The 24108-nt window shown below is 50.2% G+C and overlaps 1 long non-coding RNA gene across 1 annotated transcript; it reads left to right on the top strand.

Annotated features, from left to right (window-relative positions):
- Positions 1–14401: 14401 nt before the first annotated feature.
- On the top strand, positions 14402–15092 carry LOC144168134 (uncharacterized). Its single transcript, XR_013322162.1, has 3 exons — positions 14402–14500; positions 14564–14948; positions 15015–15092. It is a non-coding gene; the product is annotated as an uncharacterized LOC144168134 (long non-coding RNA).
- The last annotated feature ends 9016 nt before the right edge of the window (positions 15093–24108 follow it).

Here is a 24108-nt window from a genome sequence, read left to right as displayed (position 1 = left end):
TTTTGTTTTCTTTTTCTCGCCGTCGGCGACACGGACGTATATTCCAAACAGCGCTTGTTTTCGCATTTTAGCTGGCGCGCCGTATGGGCCCGCCTTCTCCTCCCCCTTACCCCTCACCCCAACCCCACCCCTTTGCAATACTGCCCCGCGGTTTCCGAAGGTCCCGCTGCACCGCTGACGCTCTCGCAGATGTGGTGTCGTTCCAAGAGCAGGCCCGACACAAGAAAGAGGGGGCGCACCTCCTGCTCCTGGACGTCAAGTCAGCTTTTGAGAGAAATAAAAGGCTTTATTGAGCTAACAATGCTGGCGCCGTTAGGCGCCAGAGGCAGTGAGACCCTCTTCACAGTCTCCATATGCTGTTCGGGCCTCCAGGCCCCTGGCGATCAGTAGGGTCTGGTCCTTCAGGGCGGGGCTGAGCAGCAAAGTCTCCCATCGTTGAAGTAAGGCATTGTTGGTCGGGGGGAGGGGAGGGGGGATGGCGTGGGAAAAGGTACACTCTCCAATTATGTGGCGGAGCGCGCCGAGTCGTTTGCAGAAAAGGCATTCCTTGTCGTATCGCGCGGGGTAAATTTTGTTTTGAAGTACATGGTGTGGAAAGGACCCGGCTAGAATTTGCCGATAGAAGCATTGTTCTTGTCGAGTAAGGGAGTGGTGAGGGGGGGGGACGTGCCCAACCCTCCCTGTAGTGGCGGAGTATTTCGCGGTAGCTTGATGGGTTGTTGTGCAGTTTCCTCGGCCCGGTGGGTAGCTTCGCGGGCCTGCTGATGGGCGAACTCATTGCCCTCGACTTCGGAGTGCGCTGGAACCCATATAAGCTCGGTTTTGGAATTTGGAGGGTCAGTCTTTCGGAGAATGCGGGTCGCTGTGATAGACACCCACCCTTTTCTATAGTTCTTGTATGCTATCTGGGAGTCCGTGATGATGGTCTTGTAGCCGGGTTGAGTAAGAGCTATCGCTATGGCCACTTCCTCGGCCTCTTCGGAGGAGGGTGTGACGAGGGAAGCGCAGCAGATGGGCTTGTCAATTGTCGTGAAGGCTATCGTTGCCGATGTAGAGCCCATGTGGTGCGAGGTGTCTGTGTAGAAGATTCCGTCGTTTTTGTCCAGGAGTTTGGCTAGGGCTTTCACTCTGGCCTTTCGGTGACCTTTGTTACGATCGGAGTTCATGTTTTTTGGGAATTGGTTTTATTTCTATGATGGTGGTCGAGATAGTGGGCATGGGTCCTTTGTCTTGGTGGTAGGCTACCTGCCTTCCGATTTTGGCTAGTACGGCTCGTCCCGCTGGGGTCTAGCTGAGTCGGATTCATTGGTTGGAGAGATGGGCCTCTGTTAGTTCGCGGGCGGTGTTGTGCTTGGCCATGGCCAGGAGGTTTTCGCTGTAGGAGTGGAAGGCGATGCCCAGGGCTAGTTTGGTAGCTTTTCTTATTATTGCATTGAGTTGGTCGTTATCTTTTTCGAGGAGTTGGAGGTATGGGGCGGAGTATACTATTCAGAATATTACAAAGGCTTGAACCAGCCGAAGTCCGTCTTTCTCCTTGAGTCTCCTTTGACGATTGGTTACTCACCGAATCATGTGGATGATGTGATCCGACGTCATTTTGAGTTTGGCTATCACCGCCCCGGCCTTGCCAATTTCTTGAATGAGTAAACGTAGGATCCGCACTTGATTTGTAGGTTTGATGTCGGTGCCGTCGACGGTGAGGGTTATAGAAAGTCTTTCGCTCTTTTTCTGCTTGGTGTTATAACGAGGAGTGCAGATTTTTGGGGAGAGCAGCTGAGGCCGCATGATTGTGCGTATTCTTGGACCGTGTTGGCTGCGGGTTGGAGGGTCTCTTCCATCCATCCATCCGACCCGCCTTGGAGGTCCATATGGTGACGTCATCTGCGTAGAGAGCGTGGTCTATTCCTTCTATAGTGTCGAGGATGGCCGGAAGGGGGAGGAGGGCCGCCTTAAAGAGCATGGGCGAAAGGACGGACCTTTGTGAGGTGCCCCTGTCGCCCAGCTGGATCGGCTGCGACGTTTCCTCTCCGATCTTGATGACTGCTGTGCGGTTGCTGAGGAATACTTTGGTGTATTTGTAGATTTTCTCGCCGCATCCCGTCTTGTTGAGGTTGTGGAGTATACTGGCGTGAGTGACATTCTCAAAAGCCCCTTGAAGATCGATGGCCAGGATGGCTCTTGGTGTTTGGTTTTTCACTCTCTTGATGACAAGTTCGTGAAGTTCTAGGAGGACGTCGTGGGTGCTGAGATATTTGTGGAAACCGTACATGGTTATCGGCATCTGTCCAGTGGAGTCCAAGTGTCATTGGAGGCGTCTGAACACGATTCGTTGTACGACCTTTCCCACGCAGGAGGTGAGTGAGATAGGTCGCAGGTTGTCGATGTGTGGTGTTTTTCCCGGTTTGGGTATGAACCGGACCTCGGCTTCTTTCTACTCTTTGGGTAGTACCCCTTGTTCCTAGACGTTGTTGATGTGGTCTAGGAGCTCTAGGCGGCTCTTGTCGCTGAGGTTGTTGAGTAACCGGTAGGTGATGGTGTCTCTGCCGGGTGCGCTTTCTTGGTTGGATTCGTCAATTGCCGTAATAAGCTCTTGGTCTGAAAACGGGAGGTCAAGGTCTTGGTTGGACGTTCCCTCGTAGTCGGAGAGAGGCGTGTTGCTCTTTTCTGTCTGTAGATACTTGTTTTTGTGGTCATGGATCAGTTGGTGACTACCCCCCGTGTAATTGTTGAGCGTGCGCGTGATGTTGCGGTTGCTTGCACTTTTGCCATTTAGTGGATCGGTCATATGCCGGAGGAGGTTGATAGGGTTCATTGTAAGCCGTCGCAGAGCTTCATCCAGTTCTCCCTGCTGAGTCGGGAGGCATATTCCATTGCCTGTCTATTGTGGTTGTGGATGCGCCTGCGTAGCTTCTTATTGTGTCTGTCTCTTCAATCTTTTGGGCAGCGCGTTCCGAGCCTCCCATATGTGTGCGAGTTTAGTGTCAACGTACGGGGTCATGACAGTGGTGGCTATCTTGTGGGTATATTTGTCGGCGAACTCGAGGTGCTCCTTGGCCCAGGCTTGATATGTCCGTGGCGCTGTTTCGGATGTTGGCACGGGATTCTCGTTGTCTGTAGTGTTTTTGAGGAGCCGGTCCCAGTCTGTTATTCGGGCCTGACCCACCTGTTCTGTGAAGTTCGCCCCCTTATCGTTAGGCTGATGATGTGATCAGATCCGAGGTTTGTGCCGATGTTCTGCCATGTCACGTCCAGGTGCCCTTTTAGCAGGGAGAGGTCCAGGGTGCTATCCCTGGAAGTACTCGCGCCCATGCTGGTTGGGGTGCCCAGTTCGTTGAGTATTGTAATGTCTTGTTGTTCTATTGTTTCAGTGAGTTGTTTGCCTCTCTTGGATTGGTAGCGGTATTCCCATAGTGTGTGGGGGGCGTTAAAATCTCCCAATATTATTAATGGTCTCGTCGTCGCCGCTTGTAGGCAGTTATTGAAGGTGTTCTCGAAATCAGGATCCCTTTTCGATGGGCGGCAGTAGGCGTTGAGGACGAAAATGTTTTGCTCGCTGCCTATGTTGCGGTTGTGGATTTCGATGAAAACGTGTTCACAACCACGTTGGAAAGTGACGTGTTGTGTCGCAGCAATAGTTGCGGACTAAGAGTGCTGTATTCTTTTCGGTGGGGTCTGTGCACGTAATGTACCCGGACAACTGGGGTCTGCCGTTAGTTTTCTGAAGGGCAATGACGGAAGGTTGTCAAGGTTGTCGATGTGGAGGTGAAGCTCTCCGAATTTGTTTTCGATTCCTCTAGAGTTCTATTGGTAAATAAGAGTTCTACTGTTTTTTGTTTTGGTTACTCTGGGTTGGGGGAGGCTCATTGTGGGGAAGACATTCACCGTGGCTGCGTTTGGCTGGGCCCATCGGGGTTCTTTTGCCCGCTTTCTCCTTGTCCGGCATTGATCCCTGCCCTGCCGCGGGCCTTCCGGCGTGTCTCGATGGTCCTTTCAGGCTCCTGGGGAGCTGGCTGGGGGTCCTTTGTTACGGGGCCCTCCGGGAGAGGGGATGTTAGCTGTGTCGACGGGTCCACGCTCGGAGAGGGGTCTTCCAGAGGTTCTTTCTGTTGTTCCCGGGCTGGCTGCTCCTCCTTGCCCCCGCTGTCCTTTCCCTCCCGGGCTTTGCTGTTTTCCTCTACTGCGGGAGGTGGTGGGGTAGGAGGAGGTCGGGGTTAGATGACCTTTCAGCTGAAGCAGTTTCCTCCGGATCCGTAGGGTTCATCATGGCCGCCATGTCGTCCGCGCCCATAAATGCCTCCAGCTGGGGCCGCGCGGGCGCTCGCTGCTTCGCCCTGGCCGCGTATGACATCGTGCACTCGGTCTGGTCATGACCGAAGCAGCGGCACCCGCGGCACCAGGCCGTTCTGCAGCTCCTGCGGCAGTGCCCGGTGTTGTAGCATCGCAGGCACAGTGACGGCCGGCCGGCCACCTCGATGAGTATCGGGCATCCTTGAACTGTCGCCTGGTGGGGAACGCCTTCCAGTGCTGTTGGGCTTTTCAGGATCACATGGTAAACCCTCCTAGTGCCGGTCATGTGCGACAACCCCGGCTTTCGCCAGCTGTCACGCACCACACGTTGCACTTTGCCGAAGCGTTCCAGCTGTCGTACGAACAGTTCGTCGGGAACTTTTGGAGTAAGCCACTGCAATTTGACAGCGACCTCGCGTTGGTTTGGGTTTTTGACTACGCAACGTTTCCCTTTCACGATTATCTCCGTCCGGGCCGCCAGTGTTTCCATGTCGTTCTCTGAAGAAAAAGTCACCACCCAAACATGGTTGTACTGAAATGGTCCAAAGCATTCGATCGTTCTCAAGTCGGTTATTTTCTCCAAGGCTGAAGCGAATTCTCCTACGCCTTACGGTCGCGCTAAGGGGTCTCCATGGAGAAAATCGGTGTTTTCACTCGGTTTGCCGGTGGGAAGCGTGGACAGAAGGGTCCTGTAGGCAGCCGGGGCGGACGGTGTGGGCGGGTCGCGGGAAAACCGGTCCGGCGCGGCTGCGTCGGTCGCCTGTGAGGAGCTCTCCCTCGACATGACCGGCCCCGATGAGAGCTGGGGACGCGCTACCGTACCATACCCACGACCGGCTATATTTTGTACGACCTGCGCACGCCACCGCCTCCAACGGCAGCGCGCGTCCCCAGAAAATTTCAGAGTGTCGGAACGAAATGTTTTTCGTTTCGTTTTTTGTTTCGTTCCATAGAGAAAAGTTCCGTTTCGTTTTAGTTCCGGAACGAAAAATAGAACGGTTCTTAACGGTTCGTAACGGTGCATAACGGTTCGTGTTTGCGCGAAAATAATTAGAAAAATATAAAGAAAAACAAAAAGCGATGTTTATTGATTTTTGGTAAAAATTGAAGTGGTTGAAGAGCACTCACAACGGCACACAAAAACTGAAGCACTTCTTCAGTCACATCTTATGGCACTGAACATTACCTCAGAAGCTGAACGTCCTCAAGTGCAACACGTGCCCACAAAAATTCAAACACTTTTTCAGACACATCTGATGGCACTGAATATGACCTCAGAAGCTGCACGTCCTCAAATTTCACTCACAAGTGCGCACAAAAATTGAAGCACTTCTTCAGACACATCTTACGGCACTGAATATGACCTTAGAAGCAGCACGTCCTCAAGTGTGCTAGGTGAAAGGTGAGACCTCTAGTCAGATAAAGCATCAAACATTTTGCCCTTTTCCATTGAAAGCCTTTTTTGTGTGCACAAGCTAACTCACTGAGAATTGTCCGAAAAGAGGACATAAAAACGGGCAGCCCTAGGAAGCATAGCCGCTCCCCAAGCAGCAAGCTAAGGGGGCGCCCTTTTGTTTGTTTCGCCCGGGGCTACTTCCAAGAATGGCGGGCCGGCAGCCCAAGCATGCGCAGATCGCTACTGGGAAAAGGTCCATTCAATCAGCCTCAAAGTATCTGCACAAGAGCGCATGTATTCGAACGCACTTTGTACTCGAACCGAAAACCGAAACGTTTTTTTTTCGGTTTCGCTGCGGAACGAAACTATAAATAACGTTTCGTTTTCGTTTTCGCACCGGTCAAAAATGTTGTTTTCTTTCGTTTTCCGTTTCCGGTTTTCGTTTCGTTCCGACACCTTGCCAGAAATATCACGTGGGCTCGCTCTGGCACTCGGCGCCCCCGTCAGGTGGCGGTTTAATTGCACTGTAAACATGCAGGGTGGCAGGAAAAGATAGAAGTGGGTAGAGATTAGTACGGAACTGGAAGAGGAAGATATCCAGGTATGCGCTTTGACCGAGACGCACCTACGGGGCTTGGAAGAACCTCCCAAAAAGGGCCCAACTCCCCGCGAGGGGGACTCGAATAAATGAGTCGCATAAGGGGTGGGTGTATTGCGTTAACGTTTAGTGTTTGGGGAGTTGGTGGTAGTGAATGCGTTGTATCAGCAGCTTCTTGACGTAGTTTGAATGAGTCAAGGATATAAGGCGCGTTCGTACGCAGGTGGAGTGATCATACGGATGAGAATTTAGAACAGCGCGAGGAGAAAAACGGGGGGTGGGGCGATGAGTTTAAAACAGGGAAGAGGGAGAGATGGGAGGGAGGAAGCAAATCTATTAGGTTAGCTGGGAGTAGGGCAAGTAAGCGTAATAAAACAGGCAAGTCGGTTGCTCAAAAAACCGACACCCCGATTCAAAGGAGAGTCACTAATCATCATCATCATCATCAGCTTCGCTTGTGTACGCGCGGCCCGTCGTGGTTTCCATAAGGTCTGCCAAGTTCCACGTTTACAGATAACGCAAACATAGCGGAACTGGCGCGCTATTTTCGAAGTATATTATTTATGTATCATTTTCTCGTGCAAATGTATTTTTGCTGTGGTGCGCTGACAACAGCCTCACTCGTAACTGTGGCTATGATAGACTTCTACTCCGTTTTTTTTTATTTCAAGCTGAAGAGGGAACATTCAGCTCAATTATAAGGTTACGCTCGGCTACTCTCTTTACGGAAAAATGTTTCAGACATCAATGAGCATAATTACATCGTAAGTTTAAGTTACTAAAACGTAGACGGCATTATGCAGTAAAATGTTGCCTTCTGGAGAAAGCAGTAAATAAACGACTCGGAACATTTACTTTACAAAGATTAAAATGGTCTTCGGGAAAATGGTCATTATTTGGTTGATAAATGGTTGGTCAACGGGAACTCGTGAAAGGAAATTCCTTTGGCGAAACGGCTGCTCCATTTGCAAAATACAGGGATCGCGTCCTTTTGAGGTGGAGGGCCTAGTTGCATAAATCCGACATGGCGGAGGGCCGCACGGCAAATGGGGAGTTGGGGGGGGGGGGGGGGGCTTTGTAGGGGCAAATGGAAAAAATTCAGCGAATTGACAATACTAGTTGACAATAGTCTGGCTAAATGGGAAGATGGGGGAGCGATTAATTCTCTGTTGTCTCCCGCCTGTCACCCGGGCCATTTGAGGTCAAAACTGGTGCGTCGTCCTTGAGACTTCAGACTGGTGCGTCGTCCTTCAAGAACAGGGCGAGGGGCGTACGGTTCGGACGACCGGGCGGCATGCGGCCCCAGGGCCACAGGTGTCCGACCCCTGGCATAACGGAACGCAGCAGTGCACCATTGTCGACAACAAGCGCGATGACGCCCCGAGATCTTTAAAAAGCATTGTAAAAAAAAGTGATGTAAAGGTGTTGTCAAAAAGAGGAAATAACACGACCACGCACACTTCATATAGACCAGTGCACGCGTGTTGCAATTGCAATTTCTAGGCCCGGCGCGAACCAGGAGACACGGCCCGAGCCCGACAAATTTATAAAATATGACCTTGGTCTGGCTCGACCACTCGAGAATGTAATAAAATAAGCCTGATCCCGCAAGTCTGTTTTTAAATATCAGCCCTAGTCGCAAACATGATCCCGAAAAAAATTTGCGGTCTTCAAACTAGAAATGTAAGCACATTGGATTTAAATTTCTATTAAACTTGGACTGAGCTTTGTACAAGCAAACTTTCCTGACGGAGAGTATGTATTTTCAAGAATCTGGGCGAATGCACGTGCTTCAATTTTGACGTGCTGTCTTCGAAATGAAGACACACAGGGGATCATTTAAAGGATTTTGAGAAAAGAGGATAATCTTCTTTATTTACACATTTATTGAACAGATATTCCACCTTTCGTTGATCCATTCAATTTATTTCACAGAAAAAGTCTTCTTCAATACGCTTTTGTGGAGGAAATAAGTTGTCCAAAAAGCTCTTTAATTCTTCAGACAGGCCTGTCTTGCTTGCATGATGCAGCCTGCCGCACTGAAGTTCCGTTCGTTTTTGTTTTCATTGGCGTAAATTTGTTCACTTAACCTAAAGGGTAAATGAGCAAACTTTTTTTATAAACAATTTAAAATTTGCGGCACGCGACTGCCGGGCCTCAGGCACTGCGGCCGGCGCGGGGCGGCTCATGCCCGCACGACCAGAAAAACGTTTTGTTCAAGCTCGAGCCCGGCCCTATCCCGACAAAATGCGCGCTACACCGTCCGAACCCGGCATGCGGTCAGAGCCGGGCTCGGGCTTTCGGCAGTCTTGGGCCCACGCAGTTCCCTAGCACAATTCCTATGCAAGTCAATCCTATCGTGCCGCGACTTGAGGTTCAAATGCAGCGCCGTGGCTTGCAGTGGCGCTCCGCCGAACTAAAAAGAACAAGACAAGCAAAAAAAATTGCGCGCGCTGGGGGTGCCAGGTCGTACGAAATATGGCCGGTCGTGACCAGACCATCCACGGTGCTCTTCGCCGTCTGGGAGTAGAGGAGAGGCTCAGGAATTATGTCAGTGGCTTTCTCAGAGACCATACACGGCATGTACGCGTCGGCAAGACCCTGAGCGCCCCCCGCGGAGTGGCGTCCTAAGGTAGCGTCCTAAGCCCACTTCTCGTTAACCTTGCCATGGCGGACCTTCCCAGCCGTCTTCCGGAATCCCTGGGGTATCCAGTAGAGATGGCCATCTATGTCAACGACGTGGCACTCTGGACCTGGGGCCCCGCCATTGTCGGCAGGCGAATACGCGCGTCCCTACAGGCGGCCCTCGATGCAGTGGCGAACCACCTGACGAGCAAGGGACTTCGACTCTCCAAGGCCAAAGAGCAGGCCATTGCGATCCATCCGCGTCCAGCCCAATTGATTGATTGATTGATTGATTGTAGGGTTTAACGCGCCGACGCAGCGCAGGCGATGAGGCGCACCGTAGTGGAGGGCTCCGGATTAATTTCGACCACCTGGGGATCTTTACGTGCGCCGAAATCTCGTACACACGGGCGTTTTTGCTTTTCGCCTCCATCAGAAAAGCGGCCACCGCGGCCGGGAATCGAACCCGCGACCTCGTGCTCAGCAGCTCAACGCCTTAGCCACTGCGCCACCGCGGCGGGTGCGTCCAGCCGAAGCCTGACGCACTGATCCACTGCATCTCAACGGCAGACCCCTTCCCTGGCGACGCAAAGTCGTCTACCTCGGCGTGACCATCAACGAAACCCTCTCATGGAAGACTGCCGTGAAGGCACAACTGGACCAGATGACCCGAATCTTTAGGGGAATCGACCAGCTCCTGGCACATGGTAGGGGGTGCTCGCACCAGTGGGCGCTCCGGATCTACAGAGCCTGTGCTGTCTCGCAGGTCCTTTACGCACTACCCCTGGTGAACCTCAGGGACGCTCAGTGGAAGACCCTGGAGCTAGCTCATCGAAAAGCCCTTCGGCGCTGCATCGGCCTTCCAAGAGACCCCCCAGTGGCCAGCACCCTGGCGGAAACCGGAAGCTGGCCCATCCAGCTGCTCGCCACGCAGACAGCACTGCGGCATGTGGAGCGCCTGCACCGAGCACCTTGGGGTGACCACCTCCTGGCCTGGCTTCGCTCGAAAGGCCGATCCCGCATGGGCAGCATGGCCGCTCTATTTGAAGACTATGTTGAAGTCCCTCAGAGGGCATGCCTTCTGCCCCCACCGCCACCTGCAGCCGTACCCCTTGACGTCACAATCACGCTGCCAGGAGCTAGGTCCCGTGCGAGACTGCCAGAGGTCGGGAATCACCAGGAAGCTGCTGCTCTAGTAGACCTACAACCGCCGGGACAACTCCTGGTCTACATAGATGGCTCGGTTCTTCCAAGTGAGGGCCACGGTGCTGCTTCCTGCACTGCACCGGCCAGAGGAGCCCACCGGCAGAGGAGCTGGCAGACCTACACTTGGCCGCGGACATGCTGCTGGAAGATCCACCACCAGCGGCCCCCATCTTCTGCTACTCCCGGCTCGCGCTACTTCTCCTGAGGGAGGCATCTGTACCACGGGGGCGAGGTGGCCACCTAGAGATGTCCCTGGTTGCCAAGCTGCGTGACCTGCAGGGACAAGGCTGCAACCCCCGACTGCAGTGGCTTCCTGCCCACGTTGGTATACAGGGGAATGAGGCTGCAGACTATTTACCGAAAGCAGCCCACCACTCCCCAACGGCCCGTTTCCGCGTCCCTGGTGCGCTATGATGTTGCCAGGGACGTCATCAGGCGAGAGGTGGCCGCCTGCCACCCCTGCAAACAAGTGGACACCAGTGAAGCTCCGCGGCTCCTTCCCACCAGTGGGGTATCCCAAACAGAGTGGTCCCTCCTCCTCCGGCTCCGCATCGGCTGCTACAGCACAGCAGCACGCCTCCACAGGCAGGGTCGCAAGGCCATACCCACCTGTGCCCGCTGCCCCGACCCCGAGACATTGGATCACGTCCTCTGCTCCTGCCCTGCGTACTCTGGTGCCTGGAACAAACTAGTCTCTTGGTACCGGGGGCGGTGGGTATACCCTCAAGCTCTGCAGAGGACATCCTACGTCCTCAGGGACCCGTCATGCTGCACCAAGAGGGCTTCAGGCTGCTCCTCTCGTACCTCGACGAGTCGGGCCTCAACACCCGCCCATGAACTTGGGAAACCAGACCCCCCCCCCCCTATCCACCTACTGTTAACCCTTTTGTGTGCGTGTGAGTGTATGTGTGAGTGCGTGTGTATGTAAATAGTCTGTATATAACCTGCATGTGTATGTATATAGTCTGTACATAGCCTTCTAATTGCCTGTTATCATATTCCTAATATTCGATTGAACTTTCACTGCCATTTTTTTTTCAATGTTCTTTTCTCTCCCGGCGAGACCTGTGCCTTCTGTCGAGAGGCAAAACTTCGTCTAATAAATATTTTCCGTTCAATAAACACTTTTTCTCTGTCGAGACACACGGACGCGTTCGCCCGGGACTCCGCCGACGGTCGACTGAGGTCTGCAGGTCACCGCAGTATGCAGTTGTACACGATAAACTGCGCGCCCCCTCCCTCCATACACACAACTTAAGGAGGCATTGGCGGCATTAGTTCGGTAAGCAGCCGAAACAGGAGAGCCCACGTAAACGTAGCTGCCGGTCGCCGCCGCGGTCGCATCGTCACCTCTCCGAGCTCCGACGCAACACGATTGGCGCCTGTGGTGGTGGAAAAGTCCGGGTGGCAACGCCGACCCGCTGGCGCCTGTTGGCGGCCAGAAAAGCACAACGGTTCATGTAGGAGCTCGCTCATACTGTAAATGCTAAACAAAGCATACCCGTCGGCGTTTTCTTCGAACACCTCCCTCTTTTCTAACCATCCATCGTAAATAAAAAGCGCTTTCCTAGCTCACTGTCACACACTCCCGGCTCACGACGGCCGATTTTCTGATGCAGCCAAAAAGCAAAAAACGCCTGTTTTTTCGACATTTTAGCCGCACGTTAAAGATCCCCAAATGGTCAAAATTAATACGGAGCCCTCCACTATGGAGTGCCTCATAACCTCTGTAGTTTCGGCGTGTTAACCCCCATAATAAATCAAAAGTGTCGAAAAGAGAATACACTGCTACTGAAAAATTAAACAAAAGAAAAGTGCCTTGTACCAGCTTATATATATATATATATATATATATATATATATATATATATATATATATATGTGTGACGTCCCGCAGGTGGATGGTGCAGGGCATAGAGTTTCTCACTAGCTTACCTAGAGTGGAATCTGGCGCTAGCGTTAACGTGATACGGCGGAAGCGCTCTACGCCTCCATGAGTGCCGCCATAGTGTTGTTGCGGATCTGGTAGCGTGACCGGTGGTGGCGTACGTTGATCCGGAGTTGGGGCAAACATTGGGGCTTGTAGGGCGACGAAAGAAACTTTATGTACAGATATCTACATGGCGTTTGACTGAGTGAACAGGCTTTTTCGCTCCTGCGCGCAGGAGAATAAATAACCAGGTTGGGTCCGCCCCGTTTCCCCCTTTCCTCGACTGACGTCAGTATTGTCCAATCAGGGCCGCCTCAGCTGACGTCCACACACTCACAAAGAGATGGTACGTTGCACAGGTTAATGTTCAGTTGACTCCTGATGATGCAATGGTTGAAGCGCCCGGTCGATAATCCGGCGTGGAGTACTCGTTGAATAGCAGCGTCTCGGACCACAACAAAGCAGTCCCCCACTGACGATTGCCGCCGGAAAAGCAATGCTGCACGTCTTTGTAAATCCCTCCCGGCCTCTATGCCTCGCTGGCGGGAAGCCGCGGAAAGCGCCTTTTTCAGCAGAAGCGTCCCTCTCCGCCGCGTCATCGCATACAAAGCCGGGTAGCTCACCATCGATGAGGGTAGGGGAGAGGAAAACTTGCGATAATGGGCCGACGGAAGCGTTGGGTGACTGAACCCGATAGCATTGCAGACGGGCGTCGTAATGTCAATACGCCGATCGTAACAGCATCTCCGGCCGGCGGGAAGCTCCCGACGACATTGGTTTCCAGCCCGTGTAGGAGGGAGTCTTGTCCCAGGTAGAGACTTTGGGACGGCACACAAACACCTCAATCAGTCCTCCCAGAGGGTAACCCATTGTTTTAACACGACGAAACGGTCAGAATCACGGCACCGACACTTCCGGGAACACTCCTGGCTTTTCCTGTCGCAAAGGGCTTCATGGCTCTCACGTGCACTCGCAGGTTCCGAAAAACACAAAAAACACAGCTACAAAGCAAGCGGGTGCAAGGACAATTCCCTGAAAGACCACCAGGCTGCTTTTAAATTCAAACAAACATACTGACTAAAACCCATCTAATGTGGCAACACTCAACACGAGAAAATGAACTGAATAAAAATAAATCTGGTATGCAAAACGCATCAACAAAGGAACTCACAAAGACACCAACCGCAGAATTCAATATTGGTAATAAAAACATAGTTCAGGAAAAAAAATATGAAACCATATTCCTCGAGGCCATCTCTACACTAAGGGCAGCGGCTTAGGCCGTCAGCGTTGCCATTGAGCTTCCCCTTTTTGTAACGGACCTCAAAATTGCGCGGGGCTCCCCATTATGCAAGACAACCAAACTGGCACATACAAATGCCTCAATATACAAAAACTGACCATAAACACGTAGTACTAAACACAACTACTTCCGGTGTTTATATACAACAAGTTCGTACACTCCATCAGGGTGAGACGAAAATGAACACTGACACGCAAATTACGCCCAGCTTACACTGTGTTCGATAACGAACAATAACTATTCTCCAACGAACAACACAAAATTTACGCTTACCTCACGCTGTGTTCGATCTCGAACAATAACTACTTCCATAACGCCTAACAAAAGGTCTAACTTCGTGGTGTTAGAGCATGACGATCGACACACTGCTAACTAAAAGAAACAGACGCTTAACTACCTCTGTCTTACGAAAACTCGACAAACACTTGAATAATAAAACAGAATGAGCAAAGTACGCCATTGTACAAGCGCACGCGGATTCGTCTGAATCCTTGAAAACATTCTAAGGCCTCGTCAAAACAAACATTTCCGGGTGTAGCCTGCCGAAACGGTGCTGCCACTTAGGCCGACCGCCTGTGCTCATCTTTTGCAAAGTGCACCGCAGAGTGTACGGGGGAGGTCTCTGACACTGAGGGGGACAATAGGTGACCGGTAAAAAGCGCAAAGGCTCACGGTAGACGTCTGCTTCTGCCACTTCCGGTTCGAGAGCTCACAATTTCATGGCCGTGGTAGCGTTGTGTGTGGGTTCTCGTTGGCGTTTCTCGGAGCTTGCGTAAAGCTTAGAAAAGAAAAATATGGTCGGGTGCTCGGCCATTAACTGTAGCGGGGCGAGTGAAAAGGGCCAGAGGATGTTCAGATTTCCTTGGCACGCCCAGCGTAAAATGAAGTGGGCCGTGGCAGTGAAGCGGACTACAACGAAAGGCGCCCTTTGGATGCCCGGCGTTGGCGCAAGATTGTGCCAAGACCACTTTTGTTACGGGTAAGTATCTGCAAAATTGTCCTTATATGTTGGTTGCGACTACAAGAAACTGAAGTCTAAAAAAACTGCATTTGCACAGGCGCCCCTAGCAAGGACCCGCATCATGTGGATTACGTGCTGTCGTTGTTTACCTACAACGAGGCGTCCGTTATGACGGCGAGAAAGACGACCGAGAGGTAACGTTTTTATTTTTCTGAAATTATGTACCGTTAACTAAATTGTCCCATGCCTGCCTGCAGCTACGCGAGGCATAAGGCGCTCTCTGAAAAGCGAGCCCTTGCGCAAATGCCCGCCGACACAAGTTTGAACGACAGTGGCGAGGACGACGCCGTCGACGTGCCGCTACCAACGCACAGAGACGCAAGGTGTGCACGTGAGGTCCATGTAGCCTCTGCGACTGCATGTTGTTTGCATAACTTCGGTTGCGCTAACAGCCTGTAATTTTTGCCAGCACTAGTACAGAGGATATGCAGCTAGACTCCGCGCATGAAGAGCCATGTGGTGCCGCGCCGCGCATACGGAACCTTGAAGCTCAAGTGCTTCAGCTGCGAATGCAGTTAGAAAAATGTGAAGCTAGCAAGCTTGCCAAAAACATGGACGAGGCAAAGCTGCAATTTTACACTGGTAAGCTTGTCTTTCTTGCATGAAGGTATAATCTCCTGCTACATCTGAGCCTTGATTTCTTTATAGGACTGTCAAAGGCGCACTTCTTTGCAATCCTGAGCAGCATCGTGCCCGTGCTGCCGCCAGCCAGGTGCAAATGTCCGCACGAGACGCAGCTGCTGATGTTTTTCATGAAGCTGCGTCTCAATGTGCCTTTTTGTGACCTGGCGTATCGGTTTCATTTAACTCCAAAAACCGTGAGTCAGTCATTGAGACGTATCCTGGAGGCAGTACATCACCTTATGAAGAGTTTGGTGGTGTTCCAGAGCCAGGAAGTGTGCCACAGCTGGCTTGGTGAGCACGAGCTCCACCACTTCCCGAGGCTCCGTGCCGTCATTGACTGCACAGAAGTGTACATTGCCAGGTAGTTGACCTTGTTCCCCTACTTTATATTGCTAGCACAAAGTACCGTACTGAAAAAACTTTCAGACCACTCAACCAGGACGAGTAGCAAATTGTGTGGAGCGATTACAAGCACGACACCACACTAAGTACCTCGTGGCCGTGAACACCCATGGTGCAGTCATGTTCGTGTCAGAAGCTTTTGGAGGGAGAACTTCCGACAAAGAACTTACACTCTCATGCGGTGAGCATGCATGCAATCATTACAGGAGCCACCTGCTACTGGTGCGAAAAACAATGTTCTTGATGCAGGATTCATAGACAAGCTAGAGGAAGGTGACCAAGTCCTTGCTGACCGCGGATTTTTGCTGTATGAAGAGTTCTACGAAAACAACGTGCAGCTCATCACGCCTAGCTTGACAAAGAACAAGAAGCAACTGGCCGCAGATGAAGTAACGACGTCAAGAAGAATCTCTTCGACAAGGATCATCGTGGAGCGAGCTATCGGGCACCTCAAGAAGTGGCGCATCATGACCGGAAGCGTGCACCACACACTGGTCGACTGTTACGATGAGATCATTATGGTCGTTGCAGGGCTGACAAACCTCTGCCCCCCCCCTGTCCAAAAAAGGTAAGCCCTATCTTGTTTGAAATTCCTGCAGTCGTATTGTACAGACAGGCCACAGAAGATGACAGGTTGGTGACTGGAGTTGCACAAAAAATAAGAACAGTACAATCTTGTTGTGCATTTTTATTTTTTGTAGAACAGCCAACTTTCTGTAATCCTGATAAAAAAACTTGCATACACTGGCGTACTGCAAGGTCATTCGTGGAAGATAGTTGCACAAAAAATGTGCATAACATTTGTATGCCTTGTATGGCACTGGCATAATAAAAGACTAGTGTAAAATTGCACAAAAGTAATCTCACTGAAATTTCAAAGATGACAGGTTGGTGACTGGAGTTGCACAAAAAATAACAGTACAATCTTGTGCATTTTTATTTCTTGTAGAACAGACAACCTTTCTGTAATCCTGATAAAAACTTGCGTGCACTGACGTACTGCAAGGTCATTCGTGGAAGATAGTTGCACAAAAAATACGCATAACATTTGTATGCCTTGGATGGCACTGACATAAAAACAGGAACAATACCATTTTAGTGTGCTTGCCACAATAAAAGACTAGTGTAAAATTGCACAAAAGTAATCTCACTGACATTTCATTATCACAATGCTAAGGCTGTATGCAAGCCTAAAAATGGAAATCACAATTGCGAAATGTTGTCATTACAGAAAAATTCCACACCTCAAATGTACAAGGACACCTAACAAACAAGTATATTTATAAGACAGACACTATGACAACGCTGGCAGCAACAGTGGGACACACAGGAAACGACCAACTCCACAAATAGGCAGCTATTTCACAGAAAAAAAACAGAAGTATACATGTGCAGATTATGAATAGGCCATACATGCTACACACTCACCACTGCCCTGATGTGACAACGGACATCCTTTCAGTCGCACGTTTTAGTTGAGCGCGAGTACATTCAAAATGCAAGAAAGAATCGCTCTACACGTGTGATACCACTTTTTGGTTTTAGGTGGTCAACTTTTGAACACCAATTGAAATGATGAAACTGTTATTTTGGCAAGGTGCCCCGCACGGGGCACCTTGAGTATTCATGGTGACGGTGAGCAGCGACACCGCGGACCCCGAGCTCCCAACATAAGCCGTGTCCAACCGTGGCGAGGTGTTTAAAGGTGAAGGGTAGAAGCCGTAAACGGTGGCCGTCGGAGCCTTGGTCAAGCTCCGGCCGATGGGCTCCCTGCCTGTCTACCAGGCAGGAAGCTCCGGGACCTCTTTGACTACCAGGGTAAGGTCAAAGGAGAAAGTACCCCCGTCTCCCTGCTTTCCAATGTATCACATGGCATTTTCCAAACCCCCCTCCAAACGTGATCGGCCCCCGAAAAGGGGCCGCACCGAAGCTACATTCCCACCCTTGCCAACAAATGCACACCAAAAGCCAGATAACTATCCGCGATTCTTGATTGTTGAATCTGTTAACAAGTCGAATCCTATGTCCTCCCAGTCAGTGTTCCTTATCACCAAATTCCTTGAAGACATCCTGGGCAAGTCTTTCAAAGCCAAGAAACTGAGAACCGGCGAAGTCCTGGTCGAGGTGAACACTCACCAGCAAGCCACAAGCCTCCTTACCCAGAATCGCATGGAAGATCTGGACATCAGAGTCACACCCCACCGTAGCCTCAATAGCTCTCAGGGTGTGATCTCTGAGCCAGATCTGATAAATGAGACAGAAGCCGATCTGCTCGAAGGTCTGAAAGGCGAGGGCGTAACGGCAGTGAGGCGCATCACCATGCGGCGAGATGATAAGCAAATCATGACAAAGCATATAATCTTAACATTTGACCGTTCCTCACTCCCCGAATCCATCAAAGCAGGTTTCATTCATTGTTCTGTCCGGCCGTACATCCCGAACCCGCGGCGCTGTTTCAAGTGCCAACGGTTCGGGCATGGCACCACCTCCTGTCGTGGAAAAACAACGTGGGCGAAATGTTCATCGCAAGATCAAGAGACAGATAACTGCCAGGCTGAACAATTAATGTGCAGCAACTGTCATGGACCTCATGCTGCGTACTCCCGCACGTGTGAAATGTTCCAGAGAGAAAAAAAGATAATCAACATCAAGGTAACAGAAAACATCACTTTCCCAGAGGCGCGGAAGAGGTTCGCCTCTTTCCCTCTGGGGAGGTACGCCGACGCAGCTCGCCGGGGGGGCGGAGCGGTGTCTGGTTTCTGCGGGGACCCAGTTCCGCGAGTCGGACTTGGTCCCGCCCCCACCCCCCCCCCTGGGTTGCCTCAGGCAGCCCAACCCGCCTCCGCACCGCTCGCTGAGCCAGCAGCGGCTGTGGGGGCAACCACGTCTGGTGGAAGCGATGCTGCATCCTCCACTTCCACTCCAGCGTCCCAAGCCACAGGTGAGGGCGCAGAGGAGATGGACTTGGGGCAGCCAGCGGCAGCTCCCACCCCCACCGCACCGCCTGCGCCATCCGAGGCGTTCTTGAATCCCTCGGTGGTTGCAGGCAAGGAAAAGCGCGCCCCAAAGGGTTCGCGGTCCAAGGAGCCTGATCCGTCAGGCGCTCTGAGGACATCCGAGGATGAAATGGACGTCGGTCCGTTCTTGTCTGCGGTGCACCGCAAGGAACGCGTCCCGACGCCAAAGCCTCCCGACAAGCCAAAAAAGACGAGAGTCACAGCCCCGAAAGACGACACATAAACAACACAGTCCAGTAGCTCCGAACACTTCATAATGGGAAGAGAGAACATAGTACAATGGAACTGCAGAGGCCTTCTGAATAATCTTGACGACGTGTATGAGATTCTGCATAGCAATCAGCCAAGTGTAATGTGTGTTCAGGAAACACATTTGAATTCCAAGCACACAAATTTCTTGAATAGTTACATGGTCTTCAGAAAGGACAGGGATGGCTGCACACACTCTTCTGGCGGTGTGGCCATAATTGCCCGGAAATCCTTAGCCTGCCACCCTGTCACTCTGAACACTATCCTTGAGGCTGTAGCAATACGGTTGATAATATTTAATAGGTTGATAACGGTATGCTCCATATACATTCATCCTGATGTTTCACTTTCGAGCTCTGACTTCGAGGCGCTGGTTGACCAGCTGCCCGAACCGTACATCCTGACAGGCGACCTTAATGCTCACAACTCTCTTTGGGGCTCTTCTCGCACGGATGCCCGGGGTCGCCTGATAGAGAGGTTTCTTACATCCTCTGGAGCATGCCTTTTCAACAATAAACAGCCTACATATCATAACATAGGACACAACACATACTCATGTCTTGACTTGGCTATTGGCTCCGCAGTTCTCTTTCCTCTTCTCGAGTAAGGTGTGGGAACGGACCCATATGGCAGTGACCACTTCCCCACCTCACTTACGTACATAGGTAAAGGCCCATGCAGTCCATCTTCCCATAATAGGTTCAATGAAGCACGAGCTAACTGGAATACATTTACAGAGACATCCAAACTACACCACACCTCCATAGGACACCTACACGTTGAAGAATCTACCCAACTCCTCACGGCGCACATCCTCGACGCCGCCGAAAAGTCCATTCCCCACGCCTCTGGTGCCCCGCGCAACCAGAGGAGGCCGTGGTGGAATGAGGACTGTAGGCGGGCGCGAGAGGCCCAGAACAAGGCGTGGGGTATCCTGCGCCGGTACCCACGTCGGGAAACCTTTTATTGTTCAAAAGGGCTAAGGCGATGGGAAAACATGTGCGCCGTGAGGCAAAACGAGAGAGTTGGCGCTCATTCGTAACATCCATAAACTCTTACACTGACTCTCGCAAAGTTTGGACACGAATACGCAAACTAAAAGGACAACAGACACACAGCATGCCCCTGGTTAGTACAACAGGGGACAAACTGGAAGACCAGGCTAACACACTCGCACAACACTTCCAACACGTGTCCAGTTCAGCACACTACACTAGCACTTTCATTAAACACAAACAATTGGCTGAAAAGAAGTCTTTACTTGATAATGATAAGTCAACCTCCTCTTATACCTCGGAGTTTTCACTTCATGAGCTGAGGACCGCTTTGAGCACTTGTAAACCCTCAGCTCCAGGCCCAGACAACATCACATATACAATGATACAGCACCTACACTCAGACACTCTTCTAACACTCCTCCACCTATATAACAAGATTTGGATTTCGGGGCACATTCCTCGCTCTTGGAGGGAGGCCATAGTAGTGGCTTTCCTAAAAGAAGGGAAGGACTCTTCCTCTCCTTCCAGTTACCGGCCCATTGCTTTGACAAGCTGCCTGTGCAAGCTCCTCGAGAAGATGATAAACCGTAGGCTCGTGTACTTTCTTGAGTACAATGGTCTTCTAGAGAGCTGCCAGGCAGGCTTCCGGGCGGGGCGATGCACAAATGATCAACTGGTTTCTCTAGAGGCCTACATAAAGGATGCATTCATTCATAAGCAATACTGTATGACAGTATTTTTTGACATTGAAAAGGCATATGATACAGCATGGCGCTACGGCATTCTTAGAGACCTAAAAGCTTTTAGTATCTCGGGTAACATGCTGAACAGTCTTTGTAGTTACATGTCTTCACGAACATTTCGTGTCAGGGTCGAAATGTTCACGTGCAGGAGAATGGCGTGCCTCAAGGTTGCGTATTGAGCTGCACCTTGTTTATAGCTAAGATGAACTCTCTCCGAAAGGCACTGCCGCCAACCATATCCTGCTTGATGTATGTAGATGACGTTCAAATATCTTTCAAATCATGTAACATATCAATTTGTGAACGTCAGGTCCAGCTTGGGGTAAATAAACTTTCTCGCTGGGCAGATGAAAATGGATTTAAACTTAATCCTTCTAAAAGTACCTGCGTTGTATTCTCAAAAAGGCGGGGCATCCTGCCCAATCCCGACGTCAAACTCTTTGGTGACTCGATTCCAGTAAAAAAAGAACGCAAGTTTTTGGGTGTGGTGTTTGACGAGAAACTGTCATTCATACCCTACATAAAACGACTTAAACAAAAATGCCTAAAAACAATGAATATTCTAAAAGTCTTGTCTCACCAATCGTACGGTGCAGACAAACAACTCCTGCTTCGACTTTATGCCGCGTTGGTAAGGTCACGGTTGGACTACGGAAGCGTTGTGTATGGTTCAGCCACAAAAACAGCACTTAAAATGCTCGACCCAGTGCTTCACTTAGGGCTTCGCCTGTCTTGTGGGGCGTTCCGTACCAGTCCTGTCCACAGTCTTTATGCAGAGTGCGACAAATGGTGCTTAGCGTACCAGCGAACTTATGTTGACCTCCTATATGCCTCCAAAATCTCATCAATGAATAACCATCCCTTTAAACCGGTTTTTAATGATACGTCCACAACTAAACTCTTTTTAAACCGCCCATCCATTGCTGTTCCTTTCTCGCAGAGAGTGATGGACGAGGTGACTATTCATGACGTCTCCCTCTTAGACACATTCAAATCATCTCACACTGATCTTGTAGCACCATGGCATCTTCGTCCTGTGGCATGTGACTTGTCTTTCGTACAATACAATAAGAACAGGAAACCAAGAAGTGGGATTTTGCAGCATTTCATGCATCTGCAGAATAAATACAGGGCTGCAGAGTTTTTCAGCGATGCATCTAAAACGTCCACTGGGCGTCTTGTGCTGCTCATGGGCCCAATTATGAAGCATGTAGAACAATGAATGTTAATACAAGTATTTTTACAGCAGAGGCATATGGCATATTTCTGGTTGTAAGTCACATAGTTGAACATCATATTCCTACATCCGTCATTTATACAGATTCGTTGAGCGTCGTCCGTGCATTATCATCCGGAAAGTCATCAAAAAACCATGTCATTAATGTTGTCTTCAAAACGATTATGGTAGCTTATTCTTCAAACCTTGGGGTGACTGTGTGTTGGGTGCCAGGCCACTCTAGCATTGGCGGTAATGAAGTGGCGGATGAAATGGCCGCCAATGCTGCACTCCGAAACACAGTCGACATGGCAACACTACCTTACACAGACCTCAAGCCACACATTAGACAACAACTCCGTAAAACTTGGCAAGCAGACTAGAGCGAACAGACAGACAACAAACTACACGTAATAAAACCACACTTGGGACAATACACTACTGACTCACACAACAGGCACATTGAAGTTACCTTAGTTAGGTTACGGATAGGCCATACGCATGTAACGCTCTCGCACCTGCTCACGGGATCTCCAAGACCCCTGTGTAGCAGGTGTGGGGAGGGCCTATCCGTAGTCCACATACTTATACAATGCAAGGCACTTGACACAACACGACACAAACACTTCAGAGAACTCTACAGACAACATATTCCCCTACATCCGTCGCTGTTTCTAGGTGACGATGCCATGGTTTCTGTGAAACGCGTTTTTAAATATTTGTCAGATGTTAAGTTTTTAAACCTCATTTCCTATCATGCGTAATCACATCTGGCCCTTTACACCAGCCATCACCATTATCTTTATTGATCTTACTATGTCCAGTTTACACATTTTATACCTACCTTTTGTGGTAATCACTTGTTTACGTTAAATAACGTCTCTGGCGCTCTTTGCCCTCGTCGGCCTTGCGCCATTAAACACCAACCATCATCATCATTTTGGCACTCTTTGGCTTCTGTTGACCTTGCGCCACAAAACTAACACATAAAGTACAAATAGAGCTGGCTCATAAAAATGCAGTTTGATTTTGTTCCTGTGCACGTCACGTGTGATACCCTTTTTGGTTTTAGGTGGTCAACCTTTGAACACCAATTGAAATGATGAAACTGTTATTTTGGCACTCTTTGGCTTCTGTTGACCTTGCGCGACAAAACAAACACATAAAGTACAAATAGAGCTGGCTCATAAAAATGCAGTTTGATTTTGTTCCTATGCACGTCACAAAAAATAGGCACAGTACTACCTTGTGCCTGACATTGTGATCAACTAGTTTAAAATTGCACACAAATAATGAGACCTGTTGGCACTGCGTCCCGTATAACAAGTTTGCGTCAAAATGCAGCAGCCTAAAGCAGAATTTTCCAGTCAGGAAAAATAGTTGGCGACTGCACAAACACTTCACACAGCACCACAGCATATAAAAATCATGCGATTTTTTCCCTTTGTGTATGTGCTCACCTTACAATATTTTACCCATTCAGGCATTCAACATCGCACTCTGCTGTTCATAAAATGCTAATATGTTTAGACTAGCTTGGAAAAAAGGAAATGCCTCAATATTTCTGAAAAAAAAGGAAATACAGTGTGTTAAACGTACCGCTTTCAGACCAGCACCCACCGCGGTAACTCTGTGGCCAAGGATGCGGGTGTGATCCTGGCTGCGGTGGCTGTTTTTCTGATGGAGGGAAGCGAAAACTTCTGTGTCGAGATTCCAGTGCACGTGAAAGATCCACAGGGGTTCAAAATTAATCCGGAGCCCTCCACTACAGCAAGCCTCATAACTGAGGTGTAGCTTCAGCGCGTTAAACCTCATAATCAATTGAAAACAGACGCAACCAGTTTTTGCCAAGTGACCTCGAGGTCACATGATCCATGTTACCTTGAACAGTGGCCGCCGCACCTGTACCTGCCTTAAAGCAGTTCACCTGACTGATGGATGGCCATTTTCACTGGCAGTCATATCTTGCCAAGAATAATTCTTGGCATTACAATTTCTCGAATGAAACTTTCTACACTTGGGTTGTGGATCTCCATGAAGTCTTCCTCCCTCTGTACTACTACCAGGTGCCCGCCCCCCTCAACATGGACGTAGAAGTAGCACTGTTGTATGTTCTCCAAGTTCAGGTGGAGTTGGGCTTGCACCTGGTAGTAGTAGGCATGGGTGACTTTAAGTCTTCCATCGGCTGAAAGGCAAAAGCCATTCTTTTTCGGACCTTCAGCGAGAAGTTCTGAAGGGTTGCAATCTCTCAAACTGTATAAGCACTTAACTTCTACAAGGGAAGGCTCATGACACTCGCACCGAAATATCCTATCGGGACTGCAGCCTAGGAGCGGGTACTTCGGGTTTATCATAAGACCGCAGTCTTCAATTCTAGCATTTGAATGCAGGCCTTCAAGGTACCCAAGTAGCCTCTCCTTGGACACAGCCTCATTGGCGATACCGTACTGCACTGCTGGTGCATTGATTGTTTTGGCATTGAAAATCCTGTTT

This window comes from Haemaphysalis longicornis, unplaced genomic scaffold (assembly GCF_048455015.1).
Source record: "Haemaphysalis longicornis isolate Haplotype H1 unplaced genomic scaffold, Haemaphysalis longicornis Haplotype H1 scaffold_1, whole genome shotgun sequence".
Lineage (NCBI taxonomy): Eukaryota > Metazoa > Arthropoda > Arachnida > Ixodida > Ixodidae > Haemaphysalis > Haemaphysalis longicornis.
This window is presented reverse-complemented; position numbering and strand designations above follow the sequence as displayed.